Source organism: Papaver somniferum, chromosome 7, assembly GCF_003573695.1.
Source record: "Papaver somniferum cultivar HN1 chromosome 7, ASM357369v1, whole genome shotgun sequence".
NCBI lineage: Eukaryota > Viridiplantae > Streptophyta > Magnoliopsida > Ranunculales > Papaveraceae > Papaver > Papaver somniferum.
The window spans coordinates 55,080,069-55,103,851 of record NC_039364.1 but is presented as its reverse complement, the minus strand read 5'-3'; the positions used below and the strand labels follow the sequence as shown (position 1 = coordinate 55,103,851).

The 23,783-nt window shown below is 37.7% G+C and overlaps 1 pseudogene; it reads left to right on the top strand.

The window, feature by feature from the left end:
- Positions 1-17,777: 17,777 nt before the first annotated feature.
- Positions 17,778-22,930, top strand: LOC113297350 (annotated as a pseudogene).
- The last annotated feature ends 853 nt before the right edge of the window (positions 22,931-23,783 follow it).

The following is a 23,783-nucleotide window of genomic DNA, read 5'->3' as shown; positions in this document are numbered from 1 at the left end:
CGAAGTTTGTGTGTTGTTTTTGTAGCATCAAGCCGTGAAAACGCGTAACTTACAAGAAAAGGGGGAAGCATTCATGTTTGAAGCCAACGTCAACCATATTGTAACCAAAGTCACGGAGTACCACCACCTGGGTGAATCGGAGACGGATTCTTCTTAAGAAGATTGATAGTTTAGTGGTGTTTGCTTAGGTTTTTAGGGCATTTGGTTAGGTATTTCGTAAGGTTTTGTGGGTAGATATCTATGTAAACCCTCACGAGACTATAACTCGTCCACTAGGGTCGCCTAGGAGTTTAAAGGCTTGATGCACGTGCTAAGTGCATTCGTTGTTCCGTCGACAAGGATTACATTCGAAATAAATTATACTTCCGGCATTCTATGTTTACATAATTCCATGCCGGTACCAAGAACCGGCATGGATTTTATATATTTATTACATGCCGGTATAAAGTGTCAAGCACTATATTGTTTCTGTGTATAATAAACCAGGTACCGACATTGATGATATATACGAAACAACGCCGTCTCCAACTTCCGGCGCGTCGTTTATCCTTATTACTATGCCGGCAAATTAAAAATTCAAATTTTTGCAAGTACAACTTCATTGATTTAGTACAATAACGGCCATATTTGGGCACCATCCTATAAATACACTTTTTCTCCCTACAAAACAACACACACCTGGTTCCATGTACTCTAAAAAGCTGATATCGTTATATAATATTTCTAAATTTACCAATACCTCAACATACAAAGCAATGGCATCCTTTGATTCAAATGAAGATTTGGCGATCACCAAAGCTTGGTATGCGGAAACTCGAGCTAGGAGCCAGTCCTCCATAAGGGTGGATTCCGTGACCTTTTGGGGTAAGGTATACAACAAATATATGCAAGAGTTTGGGATCCGAATAAAAGAAGTGTTCAACAGATTCATGATAGGCACCAAGTCATCGAAAGTGCGATACTTGCTTATTTAGAAATCCAAAAACCAATTTTCAATGATCCCCACTTTAACTTGTCCATTGACCAATTTGTAAGTATTGTTGTGGTTTATTTTACGTGATCCATGTTGTTTGATTTTCATACTAAACACCACTAACCAAGAAATTTTGTGTTATGTTTTTGTAGCATGAAGTCGTCAAAGCGCGCTACTTGGAGGAAAAGGGGTAAGCATTCGCATTCGATTCAAGCTACCAATTCATGGAATCCAAAATCCCGGAGTATGCCCCGGAGATGATGGAGGGTGTATCGTCCTCGGACGAAGATTGATGGCTTTAGAATTTTGTGTGTAGGTTGTGGGTAGATCTCTATGTAAACCCTCACGAGATTATAACTCGTCCACTAGGGTCGCCTAGGGGTTCAAAGGCTTGATGCACATGCTAAGTGCATTCGTTGTTCCGTCGACAAGGATTAAATTTCAAATAAATTACATTTCCGGCATTTTATGTTTGCATATTTCCATGCCGGTACCTAGTACCGGCATGGATCTTTTATATTATTATATGCCGGAATTAAGTGTCAAAATTCTGAGTGCAATAAACAATGTTCCGGCTTTTTAGTTATATACATTAGCGTGCCGGTAATCGTTTCCGGCATTGTCGAAAATCTAACGTTCATTGCCGGAATAGAGCATTCAATGTATAACGGCTATTTTTTTGAACCATAAACCAGTAAAGACCATTTCCGGCGTGGGATCTAAGATATTGACAATGCCGGAATGTTAAAGTGGAAAAGAGCCGTTGTGTCCTCATCTATTTAAAGGAATGGGTACACTTATTGCAGTTGATACCTCAAAATAAAAATAAAAATAGGTGACCTCCACCACATCTCTCTCATGGCAAAGAAATCATGAACTACCGATTTCAGAGATTTTTTATATGAAAAAAAATCCACTCCGATAGGGAATCAATCATCATCCACCACCAACTCAATTCCCATGATACTAAAAAAACTTAAAAGGAAGGAGTCAACCACCAAGTCACTTGCCGCAATGGAAGAAGAGATACTTAGAAGGAAAAGAGTAGAAGAAGAGGAAGCAATACAAGAAAAATATCGCAAAGAAGCTAAAGAGATAATCGAACGTGTAAAACAAGCGAACATAGAAGCGGACGTCGAGGAAGAAACCGAATGGATTAAGAATTACTTCATAGTTTCGGATTTGCCGGAAGACCACCGTCCTTAAAACCTATTTTGGGGTCTTGTTGCGGATGGTCCTTATATGTCGAGGTTATATGACGATAAGTGCAAGAAACGCAAAATGGATTACGGGGATGAGTTTGTAGCGAATCGGACAATTTCCCTCATAAAATTGTGTCGCAAATACAATGAGTTTTTCGCAAGATACCGAGATAATAGGTATCAAGCTCAGGAAGCATATACCAAGTCGAGAAAAGATCCTTTTAGGCATTTCGAAGCTGCGTTGTTTGTTGAATCTCGTACCAAGAAATGATGTTAGTTGCAATTAGCTTGAAATCTTTCATTTAATGTGTTTAATGTTTATGTGTAACGTTGTTTATGTGTTTAATATTTTTTAATTTATTTCCTTAGTATTATGAAGCCCAATTTGGGTCAGTTTGCTTGCTTAAACCTTTTGGAGACGCGTTAATAATGAATCAAGAATCACTACCGGCGTTGAAATGTGATCAGCATACTGTGCCGGTTTTATGGTTACAATTGAAACTTATTGTCACCAGTACCGGCACTGAATTTTGCCATCTTTCCATGCAGGAATTCCGACGGTTACAAACACAAGTTATGTGGCAGTTACAAACTACTTCATTTCACTAATTTGACGATTACAAATTATTTTATCCCACTTATTTGACGGTTATAAAATCCTTAATACCATTTTATGCGCCGGTTACAAACTCCTTCATTCTATTTAAGTGACGGTTATAGAAAGAAAATTATTCAATCTCCCTTTGTATTCACTCTCCCATTTTGTTTCATCTTCTATACCAAAGACAATGGGTCGTCGCAAACCTCGTGAAAAACCCATAACCAATCCTGAAGAATCTGCTGATGATGGTGGTAAATCGAAATCAAAAGCGCAAGAAATGGAGGAGCCTGAAGAGTCTGTTGGTGAGGCTGAAATAACACAATTGCTCTGGTAAGTGATGTATATGTTGAATTGAAGTATTTTTAGGGTTTATCCAAAGTGAAACTTGTATGTTTAGTCTTTCTTCTACACTATAAGTAAATTTTGAAATTGAAATTTGTATTTTAGTTACATGTTTGATTCGCGGTAGAATTCAATTTGAAAATCATGCCAGATTATATGTCTTGAATCCCTATTTTATTGCATGACCCTGCCGGTATGAAAAATTAATTGAATACCATGCCGGTTTCCGTTTTCGGCGTTGTATATTTGATCAATAGTATGTCGTTTTCGTTAGCCTCTTTTGTTAAAAACTCTATACTGAAATTAAAATGTTCCGGCATACACAATACATATCTTACAATGCCGGCAGTGTCTATATGTGAAAGTTCTATGCCGGTTTTCCTTACAAAAAATTGTTAATTCCGTGTCTAAAATTCAAGACAACCGGCATGGATTTGTAAATATATACCATGCCGCTATCAAGAACCGACATTGATGTTATGTTCAACATATATGTCGGCTGTGATTATTTAACTCAGTTTACATATTGGAACATAAGTCAACAGCAGAAAAAAAACAACAAAGGAAAAGGAAAAGTTGTTGTAGAACCAAAACGTAGGTCTTCTCGACGTAGCCGTCCTGATCCGGGTACTGCTAAGGTGACAATTCGGGATCAACCTATAAGCGACTCAACCAGCAGTGATGATGATGATGAGTGGGAAAAATTACCTGTACCGGAACGAGCAGGTGGCTCATCCTCACAAGCAGGTGGGTTGGGACATACTGGTGTCGGAGTTGAAGCCCCTGAGGATAATGAAAAGGCACCCCCAGCCCACCTTCCTGATAAATATGACATGATTCCAAACCGCGATGACGGCAAACATTGTGGTGAACCGATAAACCCGCAACTCTTATTTGCTTACAAAGACTCTTGGGCTCGTTGGATATATCAATCTTATGTAAGACGTTTGCATCTTCTTATTATATTATTTATCTTGTTATTGTATTATTTATTTGTGATCAAGTGAATTGAATTAAATTTGGTGTGTTTTTATAGGACCACAAAAAAGCCTTCCGTGTTAACCGCCATCAACTGACGGACTTATGGCCTTTGAAGCATGAGTGTGCCGCTGTTAAAGCAATAGTCAAAACATCTGCGTTGTATCCCGCGATTAAAAATTATGTGGCCACTGATACCGTCACGGCGAACTGCTTTTTGGAGCGGTTTTTTGGTGAAACTGATACCATGCATTTTTCTTTTGGCGAGATGACCATTATCCCTGAAGATGTCCAAAGGATAATAGGTCTAGAGGTTCTTGGGAAAGCCGTTAAGGTAGGAGATGACTCTAAGGACCTTGGATGGGACAAGATCTATGAGCTGACTTCTAAGTTGTTTGGATGGGACAAGGAAACCACTTTGGCAAATATGTACAAGACAAAGCGTTCCCAAACAAAGACCATCACATTCGTCAAACTCGTTGAATTGTTTGGGAACACGAAGAACAAGGAATTGAATCCCGAACAAGTTCAGCAAACTGTCGCTGCTTATATGTTGTTCATCTTGGGCTCCGCTATATTCCCTGACGCTAATGGTAACAGGGTGCATATGAACAACCTACAATACTTGGATCCGTTGGAAAAGGTTCATGAGTATTCATGGGGCACTGCTTTCTTGGCACATTTTTTGGCAGAAATGCGTCGAGATTTTAAGGCTTACGCCCGTCAATTTAATTGGAATTTCACTGTAATTCAGGTATAGTGAACTACTTATTTTTTGATTGTTGTCATTAAATTTGTTAGTTTCCAATTATTTTTTTTCTTATACATTTCATTGGAACGATCTTTCATTGGCGTAGGTATGGGCTTATGAACACTTCACAAAATTTTTCATACGGTATAAAGGATTGGAGGTTGTCCCTAATTATCCACAGAATAGGCCTCTAGGTTAGAAATACTTCTTCAACAATACCCCAAGGCCCAATAACAAGAAACAGTTATTAGCAATGAGATTGGCTTTGGATTCGATGGCTGTCCAAGATGTTGTGTTTGACCCATATAGGAATGCCAGAGGAGTTCACTTCGAAAGGCGTGACAATGTTTCATTTTACAACGGACCGTTATTTCATCCAAAAGGATTTGTTATGCACAACCCTCGACGTGTAATGCGCCAACTGGGTACAAGCAGAAAGATCTCACGGATACATCTTATCAGAAATTCTCTCATGACTTTCCTAAATGCCAATCAAATGAGAACAATACTCTCGTAGTTTACGACCCAAAAGCTATTCTTGTGCATTGGAGTGAGAGGGAAGAACAAGGACTTTTGTTGGATAGGGATGATTGGGAATTGGCTGAAAACGGTTATGAGAGTGAACCAACCTTCTTAAAAGGCCATCGGAAGTACTCGCATCCTTATGTTGTACGCACGGATGTGGTAGAAGTTCCTCCACCACCAGCATGTCCCTCCACAACTCCGAAAACTGTACCCGCACTTCTACAGCTCGTTACGTTGTTGGTACGTACGTCTTGTTCATTAGTAATCTTTTAATCTATATCTATGAAGTTATACAATTGTACATACTAAGTACATGTTTAATAATTCCTTAACAGCGTAAGCGGATCGGAAATTTGTCAAAGTTCTTTAAGAAAAAGAACAAGGAAGGAGAGGTGCTGACCAAGAAAGAAATGGAGAACGTCGAGCAAAAGATCGACAAAATTGAAGATCCGGCGGCAAAAAACTTGTGGGGCGGAAGGAAGAAGAGGGCACACAAGAATCCAAGAACCGAGTGATCGTCTGTTTCTTCTGTAGTATTAGTTTGGTTTGAACAATCTAGTGTTGGTTTATGTTTGTTTGCGAGTCTTGAACAATGTGTTTGTTTGTGTGTTTGCTAAACTCTTTGGTTGACTTGGTTTATGTTTGATTTGTTTTCAGTTTGGAACAACATAACTTTGGAGTTTGTTCTGGTATAGAATCTAGTATTGTTATTATATTTATTATGTTGATAAACTTGTGTCAAATTACCTCTTTTACAGAGTTTGAATGTGGCAAGATCACATAAATTTCTAAGTTATCTGCAGTACCGGTATGCTCGAAAAGAGTAAAATCAATGTCGGTTTCCTAAATGAAAGAGTTCCGACATTTAAATGTGTTTGTATACTATGCTGGTGGTCTGCAATCTCCTTGGTAAATATGTTTTTGACAGAAAACCGACACCGTTATGATGTTAACTTCTATGCCGGCGAATTTACTGATTTCTCTGGATGTTTTTTCTGTATTTCCGGCATGGTTCCAAAACAACAATCTACGCCGGCACAAAAGTTTCAGCGTAATAATTATAAAACACAACTATGTCGGCATAGGCATCAGAATATGATTTAATGTTTACAATTCAAACTTCCCAAAAAAACAAAATGTTGCGTATTAGTGAACCACATATACCGAAATTACTCATCATCGCTTCCACACGTATTAACTTTAATCTCCTCCTCTTGAAGAGGTTTCTTTGATAAGGCCAACGCATCCCAAAATTGGTGATTATCCTCATACAATGCCATCCATCCCTTTTAGATATTGGGATATATATCCTTGTTTTGTACCATCCCACAAACAGGTGGCAAAGGATAATTGTCCTTGAGTTTGGAATTGCGAAATGATTACCGTTCACGAACGCCAAAACAACTCTTCTCTTCTTAAGGGATCCTTCGCATTTTTGCCACTTTGGGGTAAATGTTACTTCTACGGTGGGGGTAAAATAATGAACAACACATCTAAATATATCCGCCACTAGATACCCACAAAGCGGCATTCTCATCCAATATTGAGAAGGAAGAAAGTTCATCTCTTGCTCGGGCCCTAATATTTGAGAATGCATAACATCAAACCCCTCGCCTACACCAACCAATTGCTCATAAAAGCTCCTCTTGTTCACAAGTTGTTCGGCCATCCTCGTTCTAGCATATCGGCATGGTGTCATACCTCTACTAACCGTCGTGTCAAAGATTCCTAATTGTTCTGTCACAGCATGATAGCCACAATTTCCATCTCCATCGACATCATCCATATATACAATATACTCGCGAATAACCTCAGGAAGTTGGTCTATGTAAGACTGTATCTTGGTATGATAACTTCTAATTGTCCTACCTATTCTGGGATCATTATACATCTTCATATTACCCTTTTCTAACTTGATTATATCCAAACCATCCTCTGCAATCTCTACACTTGCACTGTCTTCGATATGTGATGGGAGTCCGTACTTCCTTGGCCTACCCCTTCGCCTTGGAACTAAAACTACATCAACTTTGATATCACTTGGGTTTGTCACCAACTTTGCCTCGTCACCTTGTTGTTCTATGTCACTTGATGATGATACCTTTGGAGGCATACCCCTTTTCCTTGGAACCTCCGCTAGATCGACTATGGGTATGGATTCAGAATGCTCACCTTGTTGTTCTTTGTCACTTGATGTTGATACCTTTGGTGGCCTACCCCTTTTCCTTGGAACCTCCGCTAGATCGAATAAGGGTATGGCTTTGGAATGCTCACCTTGTTGTTCTTTGTCACTTTATGTTGATACCTTTGGTGGCCTACCCTTTTCCTTAGAACCTCCGCTAGATCGACTATGGGTATGGCTTCATAATGCTCACCTTGTTGTTCTTTGTAACCTGATGTTGATACCTTTGGCGGCCTACCCCTCTTCATTGGAACCTCCGATGAGTTGGATTTTGGTGTGGATACAGAATCCTTCATATGTTATTGACTTGATAGCGGTTCCTTCCTCGGCCTACCTCTTCTGTTTGACGTTTTAGTTTGGGGTCTACCTATTGGATCTCCCTTTCCTGGCTCTTCGCTTTGTGTGATCCATGGACGAGTAATTAGCCTTAGTTGGCTCAACAAGACTTACCGTCTTACCGAGGTGCCACGTGTGTAAGCTTCGTAGAATTCCTTTGCTTCGTTCGTATCCCATGGAGATTGCCCGGGATCTTCCAAAGGGGGGGGGTCGAAAGATAGTTGCTTCCAAAACGGATCAATAACCTCAATAGGTATCACTTCTTCGTACTTTACAAGCATATGACGACACGGAATCCCCAATGAGGACATGTCGGGACAAATACACACATCACTCGGTTTTCCGTAATTTTTCTCATATTCCATTTGTCTCATCATATGTTTTATTGCCCAATGAGAGACGTTGAATTCTATTCCTTGGAGCAACTTACGATAACGAAGAAATTGAGTCATCCTTTCCATTGAGCTTTTCTCAAAATCCACCTTGATACTATTGATATCAGCCTTAAAGTATTGTTTCATTGCCTCGGTGACCGTAACCACATTGCCTTGACCGGACTGGGTGAGATCTTTAAATCTCCCATGAGCGGACTCCGCTGCACTAGTTGCTTCGGTCTTGAAGTGTCTATACCGGTTTTTCCATGCACGCACAAATATTTCCTTGAACTTATCCAACCATTGAGTCCGACAATACCAGACGGCAGTCGGATAAACTTCGTTCCAATCGGCAATAAACTTCTCCAGTCTCTTTTCGTACATAACCTCGGTAAGAGACCAATAAACTTTCTCCCAATCTCTTAGAAATTCCAACCACTTTTTATGATTTTCCGCATGTTCTTTGTCCACTCGCTCCTTTATCTTGCCTCTCTCATCTTCTTCTTCTTCGGGGGATAGTTTGCTCTTTCGAACATCTTCCTCTAGTTGAACAATCATTCTCTTCTTAATATCCGCCTTAGTGGGTTCAAACAAGGAATGACAAGTTTTTATAATATTTTGACGTATATGATATGTACATAGGAAATTTTGTGCACCCGGGAAGACGTCGGATATTGCTTTCATTAATGCATCATCTTGATCGGTTACGATCATCCTCGAAAGTTGATTTTCCCGAAAGAATAATTTCAATTGTCGTAATGCCCAATGATAATTATAGTCCCTCTCATTTTCCATTAAACACCAAGCCAATGTGAATGATACCTTGTCCGAGGTTTGCCCCACGATGTTGAACAACGGCATATTTGTTTGTCTTGTAGATACAATCCATCATAAGAACACCACAACATGTATTTGGCAATTGTGAAAGCAAAGGATGCGAAATGAATATTTGAAGGGGATTCTCGTCCGACCCTCTTTTAATGATACGCGTGTAGTTGTAATCCCAAGACATCTTCTCAAATTATTGCATAACGGACCTCCCTTCCCATTCCACCCTTCTAATAGTTGCTTGTGCGCTATAAATTGTACGTAGAGAAGACACGCTGGACTCATCCTTTTACTTGAAGCCTCTGAGAATTTGTCTCGGTTTGATTAGTGCTTTGGTCAATCTCTTTACATCCTCGACTCATAAGGTTTCAGCTTCGCAACTAGGGAGTGACCAACAAAATCTTTCGGATTCCGGTGGTTATGACAGCCACACAAAACCTCACAATCCCAATTGTTCATGTCATTTAAACGGAAAACAAGCTTAAATGGGCAATCATTGTTCCTCGTACGAGTCTTGTATACCCTATTAGTCTTCTTTGGATATACATAATCCTTTCTCTTGTGGCTATTCTTCTCCTTATATTTCCCACTTCTCTCGCAAGCCATCTGAAAACGCCTCTTTGAACGTTCGGTATTCCTCACCAACACACACATGTTCTTAAGAGCCGTCTCTTTGGACCAAGCGATTGCTTCATTTCGATCTATTATTCCCTACATAAGATCAATTTCACATTCATTAGAAGGTTCATTACTAGCAATCCATTAGTAAAGTATTCTTTGGTCACACACCGGAGGTATTTTATAGTATTCCGATGTTTTCCGATAAAGCGGCTTTGCATTTGTTGGATCAATATATGTCACCACCTAAAGATCGAAAGAAAATTAGTTCCAAACGAAATTAAAACACTATGCCGCAAACAAGTACCGGCATGCTCGACCAATGTTCCGGCATTGTCGAACTTAGCCAAAACTGAAGACCAAATTTGAAACATATTCCGGCATACATTATTCATTAGACAGCAACGCCGGAAAACAAGGTGCCGGCACTGTCGTAATTTATTGTCCCAAGCCGGTACACGCTACCGGCATTCCAATTAATTGATATGTAATGCCGGTATTTAGCTCTGGAAAACATTTATTCCTGTATGTTTCTTTGTAGGTGCCGGCATTGTAAATTTGAAACTCAACAACGCCGGTTCAACTGCCGGCATTCTCGAAATTGATGGTACCACGCCGGTAACTGGTTCCGGCGTTGATGGTTATTAGTTTTCCATGCCGGTTTTTGGGTTTACATGGAAATGTTTCCTGTATGTTTTTCATGCAGTTCCGGCATGGTAACCTATCAATGAACCCATGCCGGTTTAATATTCCGTAGTATATTCCTTGGTAGGTAAAAAAGTTAACTGCGTACCGGCATAGTTTTTTGGTAGAATACTATGCCGGATCGATATTCAAATTGGGGGATATCGCTTTACCGGCATGGTCGTAGTATGAATACCATGCCGGTAACACGTCTGCCGGCATGGTATTCATACTACGACCATGCCGGCACCGAGGTTTTACAGTTGAAAAAATGGCGGGTTTAAAGAAAAAAATCGATTTTTCAACCTTCTAGCAGCTTTACCTGTGTATTGGGGATGCTTGCATGTTGTGCAAGTTTACTTTCTTGTGTAGATTCTTCGAAAAACTCTCCATACTCGTCAAAATTCTCATTCAAGGGTGTTGGATTAACAAAGAGTTGCAATTGAGAGTTGTTGTCGTTAGCTCCTTGTTGTAGTAGAGCTAAAGATTCAGCAGCTGCAATTCTCTCCTCACAATCATCTTCCATTTTCACAAAAAAGAATTCCACTCAAAAATATTTTTCCCTCCTTCTACTCTCACCTCACTCACCCAAATTCAAATAAAATACACACTAATCATTTATCAAAAATCTTAAGATTTTACTAATTATTATTAATCACTAATCCTGATTAGTGAGGGGTAGATTAGGTAATACGTAAAATACTTAGATAAGAGGTGACCCCGAATTGATATGTGGAACCAGTTTTTGTCCTTTTCTTATATCCCCCAATTCCTTTTTTTATCCCCCAATTAATGGTTCAAAATAAAACTACCAACACCACTACTAGCATATAATAATAATAATATATTACTTTAAAGAATAATTCTTAATTTGAAATATTTTTTGGAAAACACGAGAATTTCCATATTAAAAATAAATAAATAAAGTATTTTTGGATAAATGCAAAATTGACTTTTAAAATTGGAAAATAAAAAAAAAAGATAAAAAAAAATAACGGAAATACTTTTAGAACTTTTTTTTTTAATTATTTTTTTGTTTTTTTTAGAACGGTATGCATTTGTTTTTTAATTAAAAAATCTTATTAATTTCCATGAAAAAAGATTTTTAAACCGGTTTCAAGAAAAGACGCACTCCAAGCATCAATCACACTACAACATTTTTTATTGCAATACAAGAATGCGACTCCGCGTCTTATGAACGCACTACGAACTATTAAGGATGAGATACAACTTGATATGAACTTCAGAGAAAAACGAACCAACATTGAATCATATTGTGAGAAAATTTTATGTGTATGAAAAATATTTTTTATTTTCTAATGGAATTATTATTTTGTATAATATTTGGGACCTATTAATGTTTAACGGGAATTTTTGAAATGTATTATATTATGATTTTATCGAATTTATTATTTTAGCACAAAGGGCCCTAATCGGGACTGATTTTTTTTTATTATTTTAGTGAGACTATTATATTATCGAGTATTATTTTAAAAAAGTTTTATTGTACTTTTAATCACAAAGAATTGTATTGATGCCGATCTACACAACTAATCAATCCAATCTACCACAAGGATAAACCGATTATAGTTGGACCCACTTATACCGAAACAAATAGTGTGCACACCAAATATTATGAACCCCAAATCAGAAATCTTCAATATCTTCTTTGTCTTCAAATCTTCTTAGATCTTCAATAAACACCTGCACACAACAACTTGAATCTCTTGTGATCAATCACGCACAAAACGGAGTCTGTTAACAATGGATTATCACAAGATCGTCTTTAGAACTAACAACAGTCTAAAGATCCCTGTCGAAACTTCGATCTAGTTTGAGTGAATCTTATATCAGAAGAGAAGATTCCAAGCATAAACAAACTAGGTGCAATCAAAGTTCAACCACCGTTAGTCAATCAAATCAATCAAAAACACATGATAAATCGCAATTATCTAGTTTCCCGTAATTATTTACTTAATTATAATAACAATTATAATGTGGAAAACAAAGTAAATGACACAACAATATTTTGTTAACGAGGAAACCACAAATGCAGAAAAACCCTAAAACCTAGTCCAATTTTGAATACTCCCAGAATTAAGCTGTTATACAAAATCTAATACCAACTTCGTGTAGTTGAGACCAAGTAGACTACCCCTAGCTACTTAGTTTCCTCATTATCCCTGCACCTTCGACTTCTAGAGTCACGCACTTGAATCACCAATCCCTTTGATCGTATTCTAAACATTAAAGGATAAATCTGTTTGGTAACCACTCTATTCAATCTTGGTAATAAGATATTATGAGTCCTTGACAAATGCTTTTCTGTTTAATCTAATAAACTCCTTTGTTTGGTTAGATCAACCTAAACTTTGATTACCTAAATAACCAAACTCTAGATTTGCAATCAATCAATAAGATCTCAAAGGGAAACTATAAGGTGATTCCGATCTCATGCAACTAGCCAATAAAGTCTATCAAAGATAAACACGATTCTAGTTGGATCCCATCCGATCAAGTTTTGTGCACACAATTCACAAGATACGAAAACTAATAATAAAAACTTCATCGACTTCAGATCTTTGTTTGTCTTCAATAATAACCTACACAACACCATTTGAATCCTCTTGTGATCAATCACACACAGAACGGAGTCTGTTAACAATGGATTATCACAAGATGTCTTTTGATCCGAAAATGGTTCTAAAGATCCCGTCAATACTTTGATCTAGTTTGAGTGAGCCTTATATCAGAAGAGAAGGTTCTCAATAATAAACAAACTAGGTGCAATTGAAGTTTAAATAACCATTAGTCAATCAAATCAACAATCGAAAACTACAATAACAACGCAATTATCTAGTTTCCCACCAACGGTACTCGTAAAGCTTATTGATTCCACAAAAGTCTTTAAACGAGCGGTCGTAAGAGATTTCTCCTAATTAGGGTACCTTCCTCTCTAAATAGACGGCTCCACCAGAAACGACATGAATGAAGTTTGTCAGGCTCTTGGATAGTTTGCAAGAAATGCATATTCAAGTATTTATAGACCAAGGTTGTTTGGACAATAAGGAAATTCCAAAAAATTCACATTAAAGCACCTAATTTCGGTTTTCCTATTTCCAATTAATTACCAAACCATATTTCCGAAAACTCCCTTAGAAAACTTCTATTATTAGTCTAGCAATTAACTAATAATATTTTCCAAATGATATGCTTTAATTGTTGGTAACTAAAACATATATTATGAAAATCATAATTAAATGCTTTTCAATTTTTCGTACCTAGGATCGCCTTGAGTATCAAGGAATATCTTTGAACAATTAATGATAAGAGTTATGTACATGTTCAAATAATGTCGATATCTAGAAGTTTCTCAGCAAACCCTAATTCCAAGCTTCACACAAAATATAAAGAGATATGTGAATATTGGAAACTCGGTTTTGCTCCTTGGGATCGGTTATACCAACCTCACAATGTAAGTTGTGATCGGTTATACCATGCTTCCCAAACCAGGTTGTGACTGATTACACCTTGCTTCCCAGAGGTAGCTTGTGACCGGTTACACCTTACTTCCCGAGTTAGCTTGTGATCGGTTACACCTTGGTTCGCAGAGACACTTGTGACCGATTACAACTAACTTCCCAAATTCGCTTGTGACCGGTTACACCTTGCTTCCAAAAGGTAGCTTGTGACCGATTGCAACTAACTTCCCAATGTATCTTGTGACCGGTTACACCATGCTTCATAAAGTAGCTTGTGACCGATTACAACATGCTACATAGTATAGGCTATGACCGGTTATACCTCAAATCTCACCAAGTTCAGACAGGTTCTACCTTGTCATCTTATATTGGTCATTCAAAAGGTATTCCATAAAGAACCTGACCAATCATGATTTCCTTTTAATTATGAAACAAGTTCATATATATACTTCCTTTAAACAAATGTTATGAAAAAAATATTATGATCGGATGATGTTGATGTCGTATACAAAGAGACTATGTACAAAGATTATGTTGATGCCGTATTTACGAAGTTCCAAAAGATAAGCGTTCATATTTCGTAACTCAATGATATGACCAAGTCTAACCACTAGAGTATTATTTATATACAGCTTCACATGTTATGTTTTTAATATAATCAGACTCGAAAGATACGTTAGGAATGGAAACATGATCAAGTCAATATTATTAACCTCAAATGAAAGAATGATGTCCTTGTTGTAGTCATTACTTCTTCACATTCTTCAGGTCTTCGGAGTAACATTTGTATGTCTCAACATTCCTAGAATTTCTAGTCAAACCTAAACGAAGTTGACTCTAGTATTAATCAAGCGACTCTAGATGCGTTTTGATACTAAAATATGACAACCAAACTTGACATACCAACTCTTGGTGGGTTGAACCGAGCTAGGCTCTAGCATCATCTACACTTGCCATCACTTTGAATAATCCGCAGGGCATTAGAAACCTCTAATGTGTTTCCCACTATTGTTTAACCGTCCAAAATACCAGGCATGGATATCAAGCATACAAAAAGAAGTTATTTTATGAACCAACGGTGCAGTGCAATAGCAAAGAGTAATAGCTCGAGCGGATCTCCCTGTTGTACTCCCTAAGCAGAGGACAATGTGGTGTTACTGTAGCATAGTCATGCTGGGTTAGTATAGCAGAACTCGACCCACTTGGAGATGGAGGCGTACCTATTTTTCACTTCATGTATGATGATTGATCCGTCGACAAGACTAAATTAAAGGCGTTGGGGAAGTCCATCAGTAACATAAACATGTTGTCTTGATCGTCTTCGGATTTCAAAATCTATTGCAAAATGCAATATGGCCTCACCGCCACATGGGATACCAACACCCACCCAAATAACCTGCCATATTTTTGTCAACGGAAGCTGCATCTAGGTTAGAGACCATCCTCCTCCATATTGTGCCTACGACAATTGGTCGAACTCCACCATCAAGTTTTAATTAGGGGTGCACTTGCGATCAATTCACTTAGAGTTGTAGGACATTGGCCAACAAGCAACATATTTACTACACTGGTAATTGAGATGAGAAGGTCATCTGAAACGGAAGCAACAGGCCCACTGAAAAAATTGCGGAGATGCTGCGCTCGCAAACCGTCTCTAACATAGAACGTTCCCTTGGGGAAACTCCTCACAACAGCCAACACCGTACTAGTATTAACTGAAATAGCTGCAGCAGCAACTGGCTCTGAAGGTATGTGTAGTGGTGGAGCATCTGGGTGTTTCTGCCGCAAGTCAATTAAGGTGTCATCATTAAATAGGGCTAAGCCACCAGAAGAGAGGAAGTGAATTGCGGTTGTGTAATGACCGTAGCTCAACTTCTTTTTATATCCTTGCAAATTGACGTCCTTTTTATTTTTCTTGTGTTGCTTGGCTGAATGTGTGGGGTTTGATACTTCTAGCAACTTTTAAGCCATGACTAGACACCCATTGGGTTGTCGCCACTTCATAAGGCTTGGTTAATGAAAGCTACCTGTAATCTCTTCTGGTACCAGAATGTTCTTCTAAGGTACACTTGGGGGTGTGCAAATTCAGTATGCATACTGGTAAGAGAAGGAGTAATATCCATGTCGATAAATCAACAGGGTTATGTATTACCTTATCAAGTGCGGGTTTAAGGGTTTGTGAGAAGTTCAATTTACAACCAGAAGGGATGCAGACAACAATAGGGATTTGTTGAAGAAAAATTTGATTGAGTAAGTCCAAGGAGACACTTACAAATATATCATATTTAGTTTCTACAATTTATGTCACTGATCCACTGGGTTGTGGTTTTTTAATGTCATGGATTAGAAAATCAACACCGCTTCCGTTGAATGGTCTTGTCGTAATGTCTCCATCATGCAGGCGATAAGGTCTCCTCCATACATGAAGGTGCATGCATTGAACACACAACCACATTTGCAGGTGAGCCAATACCCTCTCCCAAACACAAAAAACATCCACATTACTGTGAATTCTTTCCCTACAATTTTCTTTGGCTTATTCAGTTGAAAAGTGCTTATCATTTAAATGACTAAAGAAAGAACTGCGCGCAAATCCTCTGCCTCTAATACCATCATGGCAATTATAAAAATATCTGAAAGGACAATGAAAATTATCCCCTTGAGACACTGGTACTGATTGGTGTGATTTGATGAGAGACTGGATAATGAAAGTAAGATGGACGTGTTATCTGCCAGTGTTGAACGTTTGCGATGATTTGAAGATGAAGAAGAACGTATTCTAGGCATGTCAAAAACCTAGAGAACTCAACTGCTTATAACTGCTCTACCAGACACAAAAATTACACTAAAAAGATGGCAGAAGAGCATCCTCCGACCATAAGTAGTTCGATAATAATACACAAGTAGAAGAGAAAAAAAGATGAAAAAAGATATAACTGCTTATATTATTATTGTAATTGCTATTTATTATCTCAAAAGAAAAAATGAAATACAAAGGAACAAAATAGAAATTAGAAATATAATGATAAGCAGGAGTATACATTAATCTGGGGTAAAAATTGTCTTTATAATAAAATAACAAGGTTTAAATAGAGAATTAAATCAACAAAAATTCTTGGTGAACCGCCAAAACATACACCATAAAAACTGCCTCCTAAAATCCTTTATGTGATGGCCCTACAAAACCAAACCCCCTGTAAATTCCCTGGTATGAGGTCCATTTTTTTGTGAGTGAGCGGGCAGTTTTTAACGTGTTTGCTTTAGACGGGTTCGCCTATAATTATTGATTATGTGGGTCCATAGTTTCTGCTTTTCTAGCTTTTAAAGCTAGTGCTAAGTAGCTTTTACAAACAGACGTAAAACGGAAATGCTTATTCGTAAAAGTATGTTCTATTTTTCTTACAAAACACAATGTTTAATAAAAATTTGTTACAAATTTGTTACGAAGTGTTTTTAATAGGAAAAAAAGAAATGGGGCACAAACAACAACATAATTGATTAAAATGAAACAAAGTGAAATGAGATCGAGCTTTCCAGCTTTGAATTTCAAAACAAAAACAATATAGTGGACCCTAGTATAACGGTCGGCTCCTATGGATAACAGTCCTCCACCGTCTTTATTCGTCAAAATCACGCAGCGAACCAATTTCGATTCGAACGACCACAGTACACGTGGCAATAAATAAGCCGACAAACATTTCTTACCAAAGCTCTCGAACAAAAAAAAAGTTACTAGTAAAAAATAGAAAAAAATAGCAGTATCATATATCTAGGTCGTATCCCAATCCATACATCCCAAGTCCCAGTAGAGCTGAACATGTGATCTCTAAGAAATTGAACGACCAAGATCGTATCAATATATATACTAGTATTATACTATAGGGCAGACGAATTCCAGAAGAATAATATCCCCATTCCAAGATTTTTCAAACTTCTCCGGTCCAGGGTTTCGTTTCTTCCTATTTCTCCCCTCTCTCAGAGTTCTGACAGTAAATTTTAGGGTTTAGTAAGAAAAAATAAGATGGCAACAAGTATGGAGAGTTTAATCGGTTTAGTAAACAGAATACAAAGAGCTTGCACTGTTCTTGGTGATTACGGTGGTGATAACGCTTTACCTACTCTTTGGGAAGCTCTTCCTTCTGTTGCTGTTGTTGGCGGACAAGTAAAATCTTTCTTCTCTTTGTTTCTTTCATTTGATCTCTTAGTTTTAGTAATTTAATTTAATTTTTTGTTTTTGTGGATTTTGATTGTCTAAGTATTGATTATGTGAAAACAGAGTTCTGGAAAATCTTCAGTTCTGGAGAGTATTGTTGGACGTGATTTTCTACCTAGAGGATCTGGTTAAGATATTTTTAAAGATTTTCTATTTTCTATTTCCTATTCTTTTCTTTTTTTTTTAATTTTTTTTTGTTGTTAGTATAATTTTCAAGTGTTTTTTAATGTATGTGTTGTTTTCTGTTGTTGAAGGGATTGTTACTAGGAGGCCATTAGTTTTGCAGCTACACAAAATTGACGATGGAACTGAATATGCGGAATTTCTTCATTTACCTAAGAGGAGGTTCACCGTATTTGGTATTTATCAGTATATTGTTTTGGTTTTGTTCTTCATTTAGTTGTTATTTGTGATTTGCATGGATAAATTTCTGTCTAGGAGAAGATTTAGCATGCAGTTTAAGTTGTTGATCTAGTAGGAGTTGTAATTTTGACTGTTTTATCTGGTTTTGCAGCCATGGTGCGAAAAGAAATTCAGGACGAAACTGATAGAATTACAGGGAAATCCAAAGAGATATCACCTGTTCCTATTCATCTTAGTATTTACTCCCCAAATGGTGTGTGTGTGTAACACTAATCTTACTAAATTATTACTTTCTATTATATTTGGTTTAAGTTCCAAGTGTTTATCCAGCTAAAAACTTGGGGTTTTGATTTCTAGATTATGTTTAACAACAGTTAAAACCTCATCTGTCTTATATTAATTATTTATTTCCATGTTGTTTCTGGCAGTTGTCAATTTGACAATGATAGATCTACCTGGTCTCACTAAGGTTGCCATAGGTAAATATTTATAGTTCCTTCCATGGTGCTGACGTTTGAACATTTACTTAAAAAACTAATGAAATGAGGTTGTTCTTTGCAGAGGGACAACCACAATCTATTATCGAAGATATTGAAAACATGGTTCGCTCTTATGTAGAGAAGGTATGGAATTTTTTTAAAACATCTTCTGTTCTTATATACTCCGTATTGATTGGTGAATATTGATAAATGAGTAAGCTAATGTAGTTCATTTGCTTCGTCTGGTGTTTACTGAGCTTTTTTATTTTTGTTTTTCATCGGTTTTGACTTTTTTCGCACATAATTCTTTGCTGTAGCCAAACAGCATCATACTAGCAATATCTCCAGCAAATCAAGATATAGCAACATCTGATGCTATTAAACTCGCTAAAGAAGTTGATCCGCTAGGTACATCTTTCTAAGAGTTAGTAAAAAAAGAAGAGCCAAACCCTTAATCAACCTTATGCTGTGTTCCTGTAACCTTTGAAACTGTTTGTACCTTGCTTAGGTGAAAGAACATTTGGTGTGCTGACCAAGCTAGATTTGATGGACAAGGGAACAAATGCAATTGAGGTAAGTTTTTTATGTTTTCAGTGTGTTAATCATGGGCTATTGGTAATTGTAATTCTCTATTTTGACCATCATTCCATGCTTACTCTTCTTTCTGTAATCTAACGAAGACCATGCTTGATGCCAACACTATAAAACAGTCAGGCTTATACAATTGCTCAAGTAGAATCCCTTTTCCTTCTTGCGTTGTATATAAAAAATTAAAGGAAAGGAGAGATCTCATATACAATACGCGTATATCAATTGGGATGCATTCTTCTTCTAGCTAGCTGGTGAATTGGTTGTTTATATGCAGTGTCAAGAGTGAGTTACATGAGACTATGAGAGCTTCTTGTTAGTGTGTGGGACTTGGCTCTAGTGGTTGTGTCTTCGAAGGGTTAATTTCATCGGCTAACTTAACCATTTGGATTAAGTGAAGAATTTTGATGGAACAAAGTAGCAATTAATGTATGTGCTTAATACCACAATTCAATTTTCACATGCTAGCTAAACTATTTCTGTTTGCATGAAGGTTCTCGAAGGACGATCATATAGGCTGCAGCATCCTTGGGTTGGAATTGTTAACCGTTCTCTAGCTGATATCAATAAAAATGTTGATATGATTGTTGCACGACGTAGAGAGCGTGAATATTTTGCAACTAGTCCTGATTATGGACACCTAGCGCATAAGATGGGTTCAGAAGATGGGTTCAGAATACCTTGCTAAATTACTCTCACAGGTATATTTGTCTCATCCACACCTCAAAAGCAGAGAAATATTCCTGAGTTCTAGTTCTAATGAATGGATGTGTTTCAGCACTTGGAGTCTGTTATCAGAACATGAATACCAGGTATAGCATCATTGATCAACAAATCTATTGAGGAACTTGAAGGAGAGATGGACCACCTTGGCAGGCCTGTTGCTGTTGACGCCGGGGTAAGGATCTTATACAGTTTTCTTTGTTTGTTAGTTGGAACAACAGAGGCTACTTTTGTTATCGTTAATAATGCTCTTGCATGTTGCAGGCCCAGTTGTACACCATCTTAGAACTTTGTCGTGCCTTTGACCGGATCTTCAAGGAGCATCTGGATGGAGGGTAAGGACTAAGAAATCATACTAGGCGAGTCAGCATTTGGTTCTCTATGCCCTTATGCTAAGACACTAAGAGAAAGATTCACCATAACTGCAACTTAAAGAGCACCAGGAACTATGAAACGGCAATATCTTTTTAGTTGAAGGATGGGATCAAAGATTTCATGCATGCTATATTATGTATTCTGATTTAGTGATGATTTTTCTCTTCTTGATAGCAAAAGAAGAAATGGCGTTAACTTAACCAGAGGTTGCACCTTACAAGACCATCCTCGGCCTCCTTACTTAACAGACCCAATATACTTTGAGGAGAGTGTAACCAAGAGATGTGACTAGTAAAGTTCAGCAAGACAATCTACCACTTACACGACCTATTTACGTGATGACACACATATGCTGGACACTTAGATGATATAGATTTACATGCCCATATAAGAAAATTGGTATACCACTTTACATTTGGAGAACTATTAGAAATAACTCTTTTAACTGAAGCGCAGTCACCTACAATACAAACATTCTGCAGCTTCATCGCTTTCGCTTCACTTTGTTCTGCGTCCAAGGCTGTGGAGGGAACACAATTGCCACCACTGAACTTCCTGTGTCATCACGAATTATTAACCAGCACAGACTTCAAAGTAATGCATGAAAAACTATTGTCCAAGTTTTTCAACAGAATTTTTATTCCTTCTTAAATTTCATCACAGGAGACCTGGTGGAGATCGTATATATGGAGTATTTGACAATCAGCTTCCTGCTGCATTGAGGAAGCTGCCGTTTGACCGACATCTATCTTTGGATAATGTGAGGAAAGTTGTTTCGCAGGCAGATGGTTATCAACCCCATCTGATTGCTCCGGAGCAAGGTTACAGGCGTCTCATTGAAGGGGCTCTCAATTATTTTAGAGGGCCAGCTGAAGCTTCTGTAGATGCTGTTAGTATTTTTGACACATTCCTTTTTTTTCTTTTTCTTTCTTTCTGTTTGTATTATTATCCTAGGCATTTGTTTTATGTAAAATCTAGATCTGTGCTCCAAGATATTTTTGTTTTAAGAACCAGCCCCATAAGAAACGAGGTTAGAACCATCCCATACTGTGTTATATCCTAGTTCTTGGTTGTTATTGCTTTTGACGGGATCTCAGAAATTTGAACTGTATCATAACTATTTTTAGGACCCATTTTCGATTGTAAACCGAGTTAGTTCTGATGGAGTTCAATAGTTTAGCTGCTGCATGAATATTTTAACCTAACCGTGGTCCAAGGAATGAAAATCTGTATGGAGAATTAAATAATGATGGTTCTCTTATTAACCTTCAACATTTTGTAGGTACATAACGTACTCAAGGACCTTGTCAGAAAGTCAATCGGAGAAACACAGGTGAGATAATTAATATATTTGGTGAACTCCGCATTTATGTATTGAGTAACAGTAAACCCTAGTAATTTCTAAATGATGCAGGAGTTGAGGCGTTTCCCAACACTTCAATCTGAAATAGCTGCTGCATCATATGAAGCCTTAGAAAGGTTCCGGGAGGAGGGTAGGAAAACAACCTTGCGATTGGTGGATATGGAATCCTCCTATTTGACTGGATTTCTTCAGGAGACTCCCTCAGGATGTGGAGAAGGGGGGGAACCCAGCTGCTTCCACTGTGGATAGGTACACAGAGGGTCACTTCAGGAGGATTGGATCAAATGTCTCCTCATATGTGGGTATGGTGTCTGATACCCTCAAGACCAATATCCCTAAAGCAGTTGTTTATTGTCAAGTAAGGGAAGCAAAGATGTCTTTACTCAATCACTTCTATACACAAGTGGGCAGAAAAGAGGTATTTATACCAGCTGGCGACCTTTCCCTTTTCCCCGTTTGTTTTTATGTTGAACTGGTCAGCACAGTTCAGTGACTGTATTCTTTCAGTATGCCGTGTAATTTGGTTAAACTGGTTTGTCTGATTGATTCACAGGGTAAACAGCTAGAGCAACTATTGGATGAAGACCCTGCTTTGATGGAAAGGAGGCAGCAGTGTGCCAAGAGGCTGGAATTATACAAGTCAGCTAGGGACGAGATTGATTCGGTGGCATGGGCGCGATAAGATCAAACAATTTTTAAAACAAGTATAGCCATCGGTATATTTTATCTAGTTTGTGATATGGATTACTGGACCGCTCAAGATTGTATTCTCTATTCTTTCTGTCATCAGCTTTTTGACGAGGGGCAAGTGTTTGTATATTCTTTTTAAAAAAATTCTGATGTCAGGTTGTAAAAATGCCTCAGCTGTTTTTCCATGTCAATATCAGTATTGGGAGACTGGTTTTATTTTAGTATAAGCATTGATAATTTTAGTTCCACCTTTTAAGACATACAATTGAGTCTGAAGTGGGAAGGTTTAGTTTTGTATCAAACATTAGGGTTTTGGATCGAAATTGAAACTTAAAACTGAGTTTTGCATGTGAGTTACGGTTGCAAATAACCCAGATGCCAACCGTACATGCATAATTTGAAGAACTTACGGTTGCTAACTACCCAAATACGAACAGTATTTTATTTTTTTTTGAGAAATCTGTTAATGTTCGGTTGGTAACGAAACCTTAGTTACGAACCGTACTTTCTTCTGTATGTTTCATAGACTTTTTACGGTTCATATTTGCATCTCACTTACGAACCGTACTTGGGTACGATATGTAACTTAATGACAGTTACCAACCGTACATCATTCTGTATGTTAGGATTTTTTGAAGTAGTGATGTACGGTTCGAAACTAGAGTTGAATTACCAACCGTTGTTTAGGTACGGTTGGTCACGATTCCTTATTTACGAACCGTAATGTGTTACGGTTTGTATTTTCTCTCTTATTACGAACCGTACATAAACCTACTCCCCAATTTTTTTTTTGTTTTTTTGTTTTCAATATTATTTGTTCTACGCTTAGTAAATCAATCAATTGTAATGCTTGTGTAGGAATCCTGATAGGGTGAAGAAAAAGAGAGGAAATGACTTAACCCCGATTGATCATACGCCTACCCCTCGCGGTGACAAGCATTTAGGTGTAGATAATAGAGGCATCCACAAGAATGAGAAGAAGAAGAAGAAGAATAGGTTTGAAATTAAGTTGAGGGAACAACCTGTGGCTGAATCTGGAGTTGGTCTAGAAGGAGTGGAACATAATGATCAAGAAGAGGTCGGAGTCGAAACTAACCGTGAAGGCAACGAAAA